We start from the raw sequence: 12821 nt of genomic DNA on the forward strand, positions 1-12821 counted from the left end.
TGAGCAAAAAGCCAGGGACAGTGCTCAGGCCCTGAGTTCAAGCCCCAGGACCAGAAAAAAACAAAACAAGAACCACAATGATGAGAAATGATAACATCATTAGCTCTACATTTGCAATTCTTTTTCTCTTCAGTGTGAGTCCTGGGGCTTGAACTCAGGGCCTGAGCACTGTGTCCCTGAGCTTTAGTGCTCAAGGCTAGTGCTCTTCCACTCAAACCACAGCTCCACTTCCAGTGTTTTGGTTAACTGGAGTTAAGAGTCTAATGGACTTTCCTCCCCAGGGCTGGCTTCGAACCTTGATCCTCAGATCTGAGTCTTCTGAGTAGCTAGGATTACAGGCATGAGCCACTGGCCTAGGCCTCTTTCCCTCCCCTCCCCTCTCCCCAGTACTGGAGTTTGAACTCAAGCTACTCCTCAGCTCCATATTTCAATTACTACTGTTTTTGGAGTTTGTCTTGTTTGATTCTGAAAACAATACTTAATCAGAGTTTTAGGCCCCAGGCCCAAATACCAGGGCTTCTACATGTCAGATGGAGCTACTTTCCCTAACTGTCAAATAGAGGCAATGGTGTAGGACAGAGAAAAGAGATTTGTTATGTGGTAGGATCAGTCTTGGAAAGAGGTGAAGTAAGCATTTCTGCCCATCTTTAGCTATCATTGGGGTACCCATAGGAACTTTAGGTTTAAATAGACGAAGAACTGGAGTCAGAGGGAACAAGGGATGCATAATGATTAAACAGTCCTGGTGGAAGTATGGTCTAGTTGATCATTATGTAGGCTTTGCAGAGACTTTAATGTCACAGCCATCACCTGATGGGAACAATTTCAATCAGGATTAACAAGTCAGTGTTGTCTGGCAGGTCCAGAGAAGGAATTCTGCTGTTCCTTTCCTTTGGGGCAGTTCCTACTATTCCTACTTATAAAGATGTTATCAATAAATCCTGTCCTTTCTGGATTCCAAGGTTATTGTAAGGTGACTGCAGAGAAACGGCTTAGAGCAAAGACAAATACAAAATTTGAAGCAGGAATGTCAAACTTTTCTCTGGCTTTTAGTTAATACATAGGACCAAATAAGAAGCCAGTGCTTTTCAACAAAAGCAGTTTAAGCACTTACTACAACATTCACTATTTAAGAGATTTTTTTGGGGGGGGGTGAGTTGGGGATATGGCTCACACCTGTAATCCTAGCTAATTAGGAGGCTGAAATCTGAGAATTTCAGGTGGAAGCCATTCCAGGCAGAAAAGTCCATGAGGTTCTTATCTCCAATTAACCACCAGAAAACCAGAAGTGACCAACCCCGTGGCTCAAGTGGTAGAGTACTAGCTTTGAACACAAAGAGACTCAGGGACTATGCCCATGCACCCCCTGAATTCAAGCCTCAGGATCAGGAAAAAAAAAAAGATGGATTATTTCTTCAGGCACAAGCTTTGTACCACAAAGGCAAGATAAAGCTTTCAACAGATCTAGAGGTATTACTAGCAATTAACCTGCTCTATCCCGCCAATGCTTAAAGCAAAAAAAAAAAAAGACCAAGCTTCATTAAATGTTTACAGTTTTATATGTATTTTCATTCATATGCATATATTTGTTATATAAGATACAATATTTTACATAGTCATTATTCTCAATCTAAGTCTACAGTAAAACATCGCACCTTATTTTTATTTTATTATTTTTTACTTTATTGTTATTTTAAAGGTGATGAACAGAGAGATTACAATTACATGAGTCAGGTAATAAGTGCATTTTCTTTTATCACACCTTGTTTTTTTGTTTTTGCCAGTTCTGGGGCTTGGACTCAGGGCCTGAGCACTGTCCCTGGCTTCTTTTTTGCTCAAGGCTAGCACTCTGCCACTTGAGCCACAATGCCACTTCTGGCCATTTTCTGTATATGTGGTGCTGAGGAATCGAACCCAGGGCCTCATGTATACGAGGCAAGCACTCTTGCCACTAGGCCATATTCCCAGCCACACCTTGTTTTTAAATACAAAAAAATAAAGGCAAAACAAAAGTAGCTTAAGGCTGGAGTATAACTCCCAGGAAAAAAGAGGCAATGGGTTCATCCCCCAACAACACAATATAAAACAAAATCCAAGCTTTCTCAATTTCTATACCTTTTGAGCAAAATCAGTCAGTCCTAATCAGGTAGAGTAAGCAAAGTTCTAAGATTACTTCCACTCTCACAATAGTTTGTTCAGTTATCTTCCATTATAGAATGTCTCTCTTTGAGTATTGGAGACATAGTGTGGAGTCAAGTCAGTTGTATTAAGACTCACTGACAGAAATCACTTCATAATGGAAAAGCATCTAGACAGGCAGAAGATTTTCTGAGTCTAAGAAATGAGATGGTCTTTAAAGTTTCTAAATTGGGTATTGACTATATTGAACTCCGTCACAGGCAATTGGTAAATTATCAATACGGTAACCAAATAAGTTTACAACTATGTAAGTTTTCTTATACTACTGAAAAATAGAATGGCAATTTGGCAAGTAAGATTGTTGAATTCTAAAAAAAGATTACAGTTTTCCTATTTAAAAAAAAGCAAAAACAGAAATGAAAACAAGGTTTTCCCTTTGTTGTATTTTTGTTTTCTTTCTTTTTATCTTGTTTGTTCTTTTATCTGTCTTTGGGAGGATAAGACAGAGCACAGAAATGGAGAGCTAAAAAGTAAACAAATGCAGCAGTGGTACTCACTAGACACTATGTTGAACATGAACTTTCATGGGTGAGGACAAGAGGGAAAAACTGGGAGACAGGGAAGGAGTGACATTGTCCAATAAGAAATGTACTCTTCACCTGATTTATGTAACTACACCCCTCTGTACATCACTTTTATAATAACAAAAATATTTTTAAAGAAAGCAGAGACAAAACAAACCTGAGATACATTGTTATTAAACTGACATCAGGTGTTTTGTTTTGTTTTGTTTTTATCAGTTGTGGGGCTTGAACTCAGGGTCTGGGCACTGTCCTTGAGCTCTTTTGCTCAAGGCTAGTGCTCTACCACTTTGAGCCAGACCTCCACTTCTGGTTTTTGAATGGTTACTTGGAAATAAGAGCCTCAAGGGACTTTTCTGCTGGGGCTGGCTTTGAACCATGATCCTCATATCTCAACCTCCTGAGTAGCTAGGACTACAGGCATGAGCCACTGGCACTCAGCCTGACACCAGTTTTTCAAATTTAAATTGGAAATCAATATCTCAGATAATTCCCAAATTATCAAAACAAAGGAAGAAAATCCAAGTAGACTTTGAACTAATTTTTTTTTCCTATTTGTGTCAGTACTGGGGCTTGAACTAGGACCCTCCAGCGCCCTGCCTTGGTTTTTTCTACTCAAGGCTGGTGCTCTACTACTTGTGCCACACCTCTACTTCCAAATTCTTGCTGGTTAACTGGAGATAAAAGTATTTTAGGGGCTGGGGATATGGCCTAGTGGCAAGAGTGCCTGTCTCATATACATGAGGCCCTGGGTTCGATTCCCCAGCACCACATATACAGAAAATAGCCAGAAGTGGCGCTGTGGCTCAAGCGGCAGAGTGCTAGCCTTGAGCAAAAAGAAGCCAGGGACAGTGCTCAGGCCCTGAGTCCAAGCCCCAGGACTGGCCAAAAAAAAACTTACAAAAAAAAAAAAGTATTTTAGATTTGTCTGCCTGGCTCGCTGTGAGCCTCAGTCCTCAGATCTCAGCCTCCTGTATAGCTAGGATTACAGGTAGAACTACCAGCATCCAGCCTTGTATTACTTTTAAGATGAAGACTAGAAATAGCATGTATAATAGGTGAAAAGAAGAGTATAGAACATTATGGCATGAATATGAATATGAATTTGGAAATAAGATTCCAGTATTAGTCAGAATTCTCTCGAGGAACAAAACCAATCCGATGTATTTAGTTTTATCTATAGTTATAAAAAGATTTATTACACTATTAGGTTAGTTTACACTATTAGAAGGTGGATAATCCAACAATGGCCACCTGCACACTGGAGAATCAGTAATAGCTCAGTCCACGAATCTGGGAGCCTCTAAATAAAGGAGACCAATCAATAATGCAGCCCCAGTCTAAGGCTGAAGACCTAGGAGCTCTCTGGAGAGTCATTGGTGTGGATTCAAATTGAAAGCTGAAGAAGCTGGAGTCTGATAGCCATGGACAATGGCAACAATAAACACTTTTGCTCAGGAAGAATGGAGATTGCACCCACTTACTAGCTTCCTCCTTTTTGGCTAGTACAAAAAAGAAAGTAATACAAACCATGCCAGATTATATTTTCCAAAGATGGCTACAACAGTAGATTCCATCTCTGTGCTCATCTTATAATGTGATATTGATAATCTTCCCTTCAAGTGGGGCTTGAGTTCCCAAAGCCTCCAGCTCTCCCACTTCTTCCTCCCAATTTGGATGGACCTTTATAATTACTTCAACCAACAGAATAAAGTAACACTATGTGACTTCTAAAACTAAGTCAAATATGTTGTGCACCTTTGCCTTCTTCTCCTTGGATACTCTCTCTTGGAATTCAGCCACCATGCTGTGAGAAAACCAAATAACCACAAGAAGAGGTGTAATGTATGTGTTCTGGCCAAAAGCCCAAGCTGAAGTCTCAGCCAACAGCCGGCATTAGCCACAGACAAAGGAGTGAGCAAGCCTTCAAATGATTCCATCTTCAGCCACTGAGTCACTCCCACCATTCCAACTACTCTACCACATGCCACATGTTAATAGAGACAAGCATCTCAAGCATTGTTAACACTCTGGCACAGTTAAAAAGTTAAAATTTTTAAAGCAGTGAGCTATTTTTCATCTAACCAAGAAAGATGGCATTAGTTCAGAATCTACTTTTCTCATTGTCTATTCTCTTCACTTACCTGTCCTAAGTGAGGTATCTGAGGATTGCAGCCCCACCAAGATTCCAATCTATTGATGTGTATCAAGATCTTGGGTTACAACAGCAGATATACTGGCAGTCTTCCCTGGAAGTTATTGTTGCAGCCTCAAATCTGAAAATTTCAAGGAAAGGAAATCCTAAACACAGATGACTCTCTTCAATTTCAATCATTTATAGTTCTACCTCTAGATGAATGAAGACTGAAGGTGTCTTCTAAGGTACTCAGCAGTAAGTGCACAGGTTTCCCTAAAAAGGGAATTAAATAATATAAATTCAAATTCCAGCTCTACTTTTTTTTAAATTTTGAGACAGGATCATGCTATGTAGACAGGCTGGCCTTGAACTTTTGATTCTCCTACCACAATTTCCCAAGTGTTGGGCTTATAGGCATGTACCACCACACCCATCTCAACTCTACTTTCTTTTTCAACACTATGGAAATTTGAACTCAGGGCTTTACACTGGCTCAATGTGCTTGCTTGGCTGGCACTCTACCACTTCAGCCAAGTCTCTAGCCTTGTTTTTGCTGATTATTTTAGAGATCAAATCTAGTCAAGGGCTGGGAATATGGCCTAGTGGGAAAGTGCTTGCCTCCCATACATGAAGACCTGGGTTCAATTCCTCAGCACCACATATATAGAAAAAGCCAGAAGCAGCGCTGTGGCTCAAGTGCTAGAGTGCTAGGCTTGAGCAAAAAACCAGGGACAGTGCTCAGGCCCTGAGTTCAAGCCCTAGGACTGGCAAAAAATAAAAAAGTCTAATCAACTTTTCTGCCTATGCTGGTCTCAAATCATGAACTTCTTGGATCTCAGCCTCTCAAGTAGCTAGAACTGCAGGCATGAGCCACAAATGCCCAGCTTTGTTTTTTCAAGAACTATAGTATCTTTGTTAAGTCACAACGTTTATGCCTAATTCTCTGTACCACAAATTCTCATATGATGAAAATTTGAGGGGGCAGGGAAAAAGTTTGGGTTGAGAGTTTAGCTCCAAAGTCAGTTATCATTCTGCTTTAAGAACCTTTGATAAATTCCTAATGGTCCCTGAAATCCAATCCCTGAAGAGGTACCAGACATGACAAAATGATGCATGTAAAGTTACTGATCATGTTTACTATGAAACTGTCCTTCCTACTTTTGGGGGGCGTTAGTTTCTTTTAAGATATGGCAGAGAGAAGTGATTTCTAGATATGCTACTGTATTAAAATTATAAGCTATATCCTATCTATGTAAGAACCTTAAATTCTTTTTAGAAATTCTAGTGTCTATATATGAGTTCTGAAAGTCCTACTTTTTTTGTTTTTTAATCAGTCATGGGGCTTGAACTCTGGGCCTGGGACTTTTTGCCTGGGGTGATCCTCAGATCTCAGCCCCCTGAGTAGCTAGGATTACTGGCGTGAGCCACCAGTGCCCAGCATCCTTCTATTTCTAATATGCTACAATAATCACTTGCTGCTCAACTAAAAGTTATTAGATATCTAATTTGTGGCAAGTATTCTACTAGGTGCTGGGGTAGAGACAAATAATTAGTTTCTCCTCTATAAAAGCTCCCAATCAAATGAGGAAACAGATACACAAACTTTCAATGCAATATAATGGGTAAGGTTTTCTATTAGAGATTATGACTTGTTGATATAAGAAAAAAAGAATGACAAAAAGGGGTTTGGGGATTTAACTCAGAAGAAGAGCCACCTGCCTGGCAAGTGCAAGACCCCTGAGTTCAGTCCTTAGCTCTGAAAAAGAGAAAACACAAATGATAGCATGAATTTCAAAATTTAGTAGGGTCCTCAATATGTGACTCAGTGATTAAGTGCCTAACACGCACAAACAAACCACCAGCACTACAAAATAAAATTTCTAAGATGTTGAAGTGAGTTTTGTAGATTTCTTTTTAACATCTTTGAACCTGGATTTACTCATTTGCAAAACTGAAATGGTAACAGTTCTAGAATAGTTCTACATACAGTTCTAGAAATTAAAGGCTAATTTACCAAAAGTTCGAATTATAGACTTTCAAAAGACCAATTAAAAATTGATTATTTTAAGAATGATCTACTGAAGTTTTTGTTGTTTTTTTACAACAACAAATATTACTAAAAACATTTTAAACCTTAGAGGTGCCTTGCTCCACTAGCCTGCAAGCAAAGCAGGTTATGGGCAGAACTACATTTGCACCACTTTACATTCCCAACAATTAGTATACCGCCTACAAATAGCATTACCACTAGGTACCAGTAGCGTAGGAGGCTGAGATCTGAGGACCATGGTTTGAAGCCAGCCTGGGCAGGAAAGTCCATGAGACTCTTATCTCCAACTAACCAACAGAAAATAAGAAGTGGCGCTGTGGATCATAGTGGTAGAGTGCTAGCCTTGAGCAAAAAAGCTCAGGGACAATGGCTCAGGCCCTGAGTTCAAGCCCCATGACCAGAAAAAATATATATCAGTATCAACTAACTATTAGGTAGAAAAATAACTGGTAGAGTCAATTAATCAGTGGCTTTCCTAATAATTTCATAGAAATTAAAGACTTGAAGGGAAAAGTCCTTAGGATTTTTACTAAAAGCTGATTATTAAAGTGGATTTTAAGTGACAACATATATTATGTTAGAATCTGAATGTGAACATATCTATTTCGAAAAGCAAAATAAATTCACCATAAATAATGCAATAATGTTGTTTCTGAACAAGATCAGAAAAGCAGGGAGTGGAAGGCTCACACAGGTAATCCTAGCCACTCAGGAAGCTGAGATCTGAGGATCATGGTTTGAAGCCAGCCCATCTCAATGAATCACCAAAACCTAGAAGTAGAACTGCTGTTCAAGTGGTAGAATACTTGCTTTGAGCATAAAACTCAGGGACTGTGCCCAGACCCTGACTTCAAACCCCAAGCCCTGAACTAAAAAATAAAGGAGATTAGTAGTAGGTAATGATTACTGGGCACTTAAATTTGCCAAAAATTCTTCTAGGCACTTTCTATGGATGATCTCATTTAATCCTGACAATGTACCCTATAAAATGAATAATTAATATTCTAATTTTACCACTAGATAACTGAGGCACAGAATTCAAATGACTTGAAAACTGAAAAATTACTATACACTAGTTTAAAAGTAACACTTTAAATATTCAAAATGATTTAAAGTTAAGAGAGTAGGGATGGCATGGGGGAAAATGGGAGAGAAAGAAGGAAGTGGTGGCATTGATCAAGATGCACTATACTGATAACCTTATGTATGGAATTGTAACTTCTTTGTACAGCTACTTAATGATTTTTTTTTTTTTTTTTTTTTTGGCCAGTCCTGGGCCTTGGACTCAGGGCCTGAGCACTGTCCCTGGCTTCTTCCCGCTCAAGGCTAGCACTCTGCCACTTGAGCCACAGCGCCGCTTCTGGCCGTTTTCTGTATATGTGGTGCTGGGGAATCGAACCTAGGGCCTCGTGTATATGAGGCAGGCACTCTTGCCACTAGGCTATATCCCCAGCCCTACTTAATGATTTTTGAAACGATTTAAAATAAAAATTAAAGATTTAAAAATTAAAATAAATCAGGCTTCCTGACTATAAAGTCCTCTTTTATAAAAGTAAGTGAATTGCCAGGCGCCAGTGGCTCATGCCTATAATCACAGCTACTCAGGAGGCTGAAATCTGAGGATTGCAGTTTGAAGCCAGCCAGGGAAAAATCCCCTATGAGACTCATCTCCAATTAACCACTCAGAAGCCAGAACTGGTACTGTGGCTCAAGTGGTACAGCACTAGCATTGAGCACAGAGAGGCTGAGGAACATTGCCCAAGCCCTAAGTTCAAGCTCCACAACCAACAAAAATAAAAAAATGAAAGTAACTGAATAACTTTTTAAAATCGGATCTTACCGGAAGTAGGAAAATTTGCTCCAAATAATTCTCTTTTCTAAAATCAGTACAAAAAGTTCTTTTATTATTGTGCTAAATACAAATGCATGGTACACTCTTTATTCTCAAGATCCCTCAGTATGGTGTCATAATATTACACAGTCACACCTCAGTGGTAGAGTGCTTGTCTAATATCAGTGAGACTCTGGGTTCCAGGGTTCCATCCTTAAGTATCATACAATAGTTTTGCTGTTTTATAGTTAATTAGCTCAATATGAGGCTCCTCTGTAAATTTTTTTCTCATTTCTTCTTTTGTGTAACACTGGACATGCAGTGTTCCTAGGACTTGAACTCAAGGCCTGAGGGCTGTCCTTTTGCTCAAGGCTAACACTCTACCACTTAAGCCACAGTTCTACTTCCAGCTTTTTGGTGGTTAACTGAAGATAAGTCTCTTACAGACATTTCTGTCCAGGCTGGCTTTGAACCACAATCCTCAGATCTCAGCCTCTTGAGTAGCTAGGATTATAGGCATGAGTAACAAGCGCCCAGCTACTTGTTCTTTTTTTTTCTATTCCAATTTTTATTATTGTACTATGTTTTGCAGTACTGGGGTTTAAATTCAGGGCTTTGCATATGTTAGGCAGGCGCTCTACCACTTGAGCCACACCCCAGCCCTTTGCTTTTAATTCCACATATTATACCTTGATTTGTTAGACTATCCATGACAGTGGTTAAGCGCCTAACATGCACAAACCATGCTTGGTCTTAAAAGGAGAACAATTAAAAACTGAGAGGCATTAAAAACTTGTTTTTCATAGCTATCTACTTTCAGAAAATGATATTTTTAAGAACAGAATAACAGCTGGATTTCATTTCCAATAGAAACTCTAACAAAACAATTTCAGATGTAATTTACAAAGTATATTTTTAGCCAATGTGTTTCAGTTCATTTCTTCATTCCCCTGATTCTTGAACAGACTGAACTATTTTTGATGTTTTACTTTCAATTCTAACAGTTGTACTATAAAAAAAGTAAATACCAACAAAACATGGAGGAATAAAATAGGTATAACAAATGCTTTTCAGATAAGCAAAAACACCACACTACTAGTGAAAACACTAGTGAAACACTCACCATATATGCAATCAAAATAAATACTGAAGTAGACAATATAATAAGTAACATATAGATTTCTAAGATTATATTTCACATTTTTCCATGACTATGTTTCAAAAATTGTTCTGCTTCTATAACAATACAATAAATGAAGTCCCCTTACTGTCATGTAACTATTTTCAAGAAATCAATATTCAATTTCCATTAGTCAACACACCAATGGATAGTGAATGCTGAGCATAGTAGTGCATACTTAGTTATTAGCACTTGGGTGGTTGAAGCAGAAAGACCTTGAGTTCAGAGCCAGACTGACCTAATATATTAACCAAGTACCAAAACAGACAAAGAACTTCAAGATTTCTAATTTCAAATCCTGTGTTGTTGCCACTATGTTGTTTATACTGGTTCACAAAAGCACAGTATGGCAATAGAGATAAAAAGTTTACAGGCTTGGATGTGGCTTAGTAGTAGAGTGATTGCCCAGCATGCATGAAGCCCTGGGTCAATTCCTCAGTATCACATAAACAAAAATAAATTAACAAAATTGAAAGAGAAAAAATTTACTTTAAAAAATTTACAATCTTTAAAGCTTTAGAATCCTTAAAATGAAAATATTAATGGCAAAATATCAGTATAAAGCTTCTTGATCTATTTTTTGTTTGCTTTCCTTGCTGATCCTGGGGCTTGAACTCAGGGCCTAGGTGCCGTCCCTGAGCCTCTCTGCTCAAAATAGCCCTCTAATACTTAAGCCACAGTGCCACTTCCAGCTTTTCCTGCGTAGTTTATTGGAGATAAAAGTCTCACAGTGGATTTGCAAACAGAAAGTTGACATCTGCTGTCTACAAGAGACCCACCTTACAGCAAGGGACAAAAACAGGCTCCAAATGAAAGGATGGAGCAAGATCTTCCAAGCAAATGCACTTACCAAAACGTCAGGTGTAGCCATCCTGATCTCAGACAAGCTGGACTTTTCATTAAAATCAACTCAAAAAGACAAAGAAGGACACTACATATTAATACAAGGAAAAATCCAGAATCAAGACATAACGGTGATAAATGTATGCTCACCGAACAAAAGAGGCCCGACATACGTCAAGCATTCTCACAGAATTACAGAACAAGATAGACGCAAACACAATCATAGTGGGTGACCTTAATACCCCACTCTCTCCAAGAGACAGATCCAACACCCAGAGGATTAGCAAGGGAGCTGAGAACCTAAGTAACACCATTTCCCAAATGGATCTGACAGACCTATACAGAACCTTCCACCCTACAGAGACCCAATACACCTTCTTTTCAGCAGCCCATGGATCATATTCCAAAATAGACCACGTCATAGCCCACACAAAGAACCTCAGCAAATACAAAAGTATTGACGTCATCCCATGTATTATATCTGATCACAGTGGATTAAAGGTAACCCTCAACAACAAAGGATACCACAGAAGCTATACACACTCTTGGCGGTTAAACCCCACACTGCTATCCAACACTTGGGCCACAGACCAAATTAAAGATGAAATCAACGAATTCATAAGCCACAATGACAATGAAAACACATCACAAAGAAACCTATGGGACACAGCTAAGGCAGTACTGAGGGGCAAGATCATTGCCCTCAGCACTCACATTAAAAGAATGGAAGCAGAGCAGATGAATAACGTCACGATGAAACTAAAACAACTGGAGAAACAAGAAATGACAGAATCTAAAACGACTAGGAGGGGAGAGATCACAAAGATTAAAGAAGAGATAAATCTGATTGAAAATAGAAAGACCATTCAACAAATAAATAAGACTAAAAGGTGGTACTTTGAGAAAATAAATCAAATTGACAGACCCCTCCCAAGACTTAAAAAAAAAGAAGAGAAGAGACTCATATACGTAAAATCAAGGACTCCACTGGAAAAATTACAAGTACACACGATAGTCAAACAATCATAAGGAGCTATTTCCAAAACCTCTACTCAGCAAAAAACAATAATTTTACAGAAATGGATCAATTCTTAGAGAAGTACAAACTGCCCAAACTGAACCAAGAAGAAATAAATCAACTAAATAAACCAATAACTTACAGTGAGATACAGGAGGTTATCAAGAACCTCCCAACAAAGAAAAGCCCAGGCCCAGATGGATTCACCAACGAATTCTACAAAACCTTTAGTGAGGAGCTAACACCAATACTCCTCAAACTCTTCCGCGAAATAGAAACAGAGGGAGAAATCCCAAACTCATTCTATGAAGCCAATATCATACTCATTCCCAAACCAGGCAAAGACCCAACAAAAAAAAGAGAACTACAGACCAATATCACTAATGAACATAGATGCAAAGCTCCTCAATAAAATATTAGCTAACAGGATCCAGAAACTGACCAAGAAAATCATACATCATGACCAAGTAGGCTTCATCCCATAGTCACAAGGATGGTTCAACATCCGTAAATCAATCAACGTAATTCACCACATAAACAGATCTAAAATTAAGAATTACATTGTTATCTCAGTCGATGCCCAAAAAGCCTTTGACAAAATACAACATCCATACCTATTAAAAGCTTTGGAAAGAACAGGAATAGATGGAATATTCCTCAAAACAATAAAAGCCATATACAACAGACCAACTGCTAATATCATATTAAATGGAGAGAAACTTAAATCATTCCCCCTAAACTCAGGAACAAGACAAGGATGCCCACTCTCCCCACTTCTGTTCAACATAGTGCTGGAATCCCTAGCCATAGCAATAAGGCAAGAGGAGGACATCAAAGGGATCCACATCGGCAAGGAAGAAATCAAGTTATCCCTATTCACAGATGACATGATCTTATATCTGAAGGACCCAAAAAACTCAGTACCCAAACTCCTACACCTAATAAACCAATTTGGCAAAGTAGCAGGATACAAAATCAATCCACAAAAGTCAGCAGCTTTTCTGTACACCAGCAATATACAAACAGAAAAGGAAATTATGGA

The 12821-nt window shown here is 38.8% G+C and overlaps 1 protein-coding gene across 9 annotated transcripts in view; it reads right to left on the reverse strand.

Annotated features, from left to right (window-relative positions):
- Numb (NUMB endocytic adaptor protein) overlaps positions 1-12821 on the reverse strand; it is a 121193-nt gene that overhangs the window by 87502 nt on the left and 20870 nt on the right. For 7 of the 9 annotated variants that reach the window (XM_048362804.1, XM_048362809.1, XM_048362807.1 and 4 more), the window contains one exon: positions 4865-4996. The exons of the other annotated variants lie outside the window; for them this stretch is intronic. The gene's annotated coding sequence lies outside the window, so the exon portion shown is untranslated. Of the gene's footprint in view, positions 1-4864; positions 4997-12821 lie in introns of those variants that run through there. 9 annotated transcript variants of the gene reach the window in all.

Source organism: Perognathus longimembris, chromosome 14 (assembly GCF_023159225.1).
Source record: "Perognathus longimembris pacificus isolate PPM17 chromosome 14, ASM2315922v1, whole genome shotgun sequence".
NCBI lineage: Eukaryota > Metazoa > Chordata > Mammalia > Rodentia > Heteromyidae > Perognathus > Perognathus longimembris.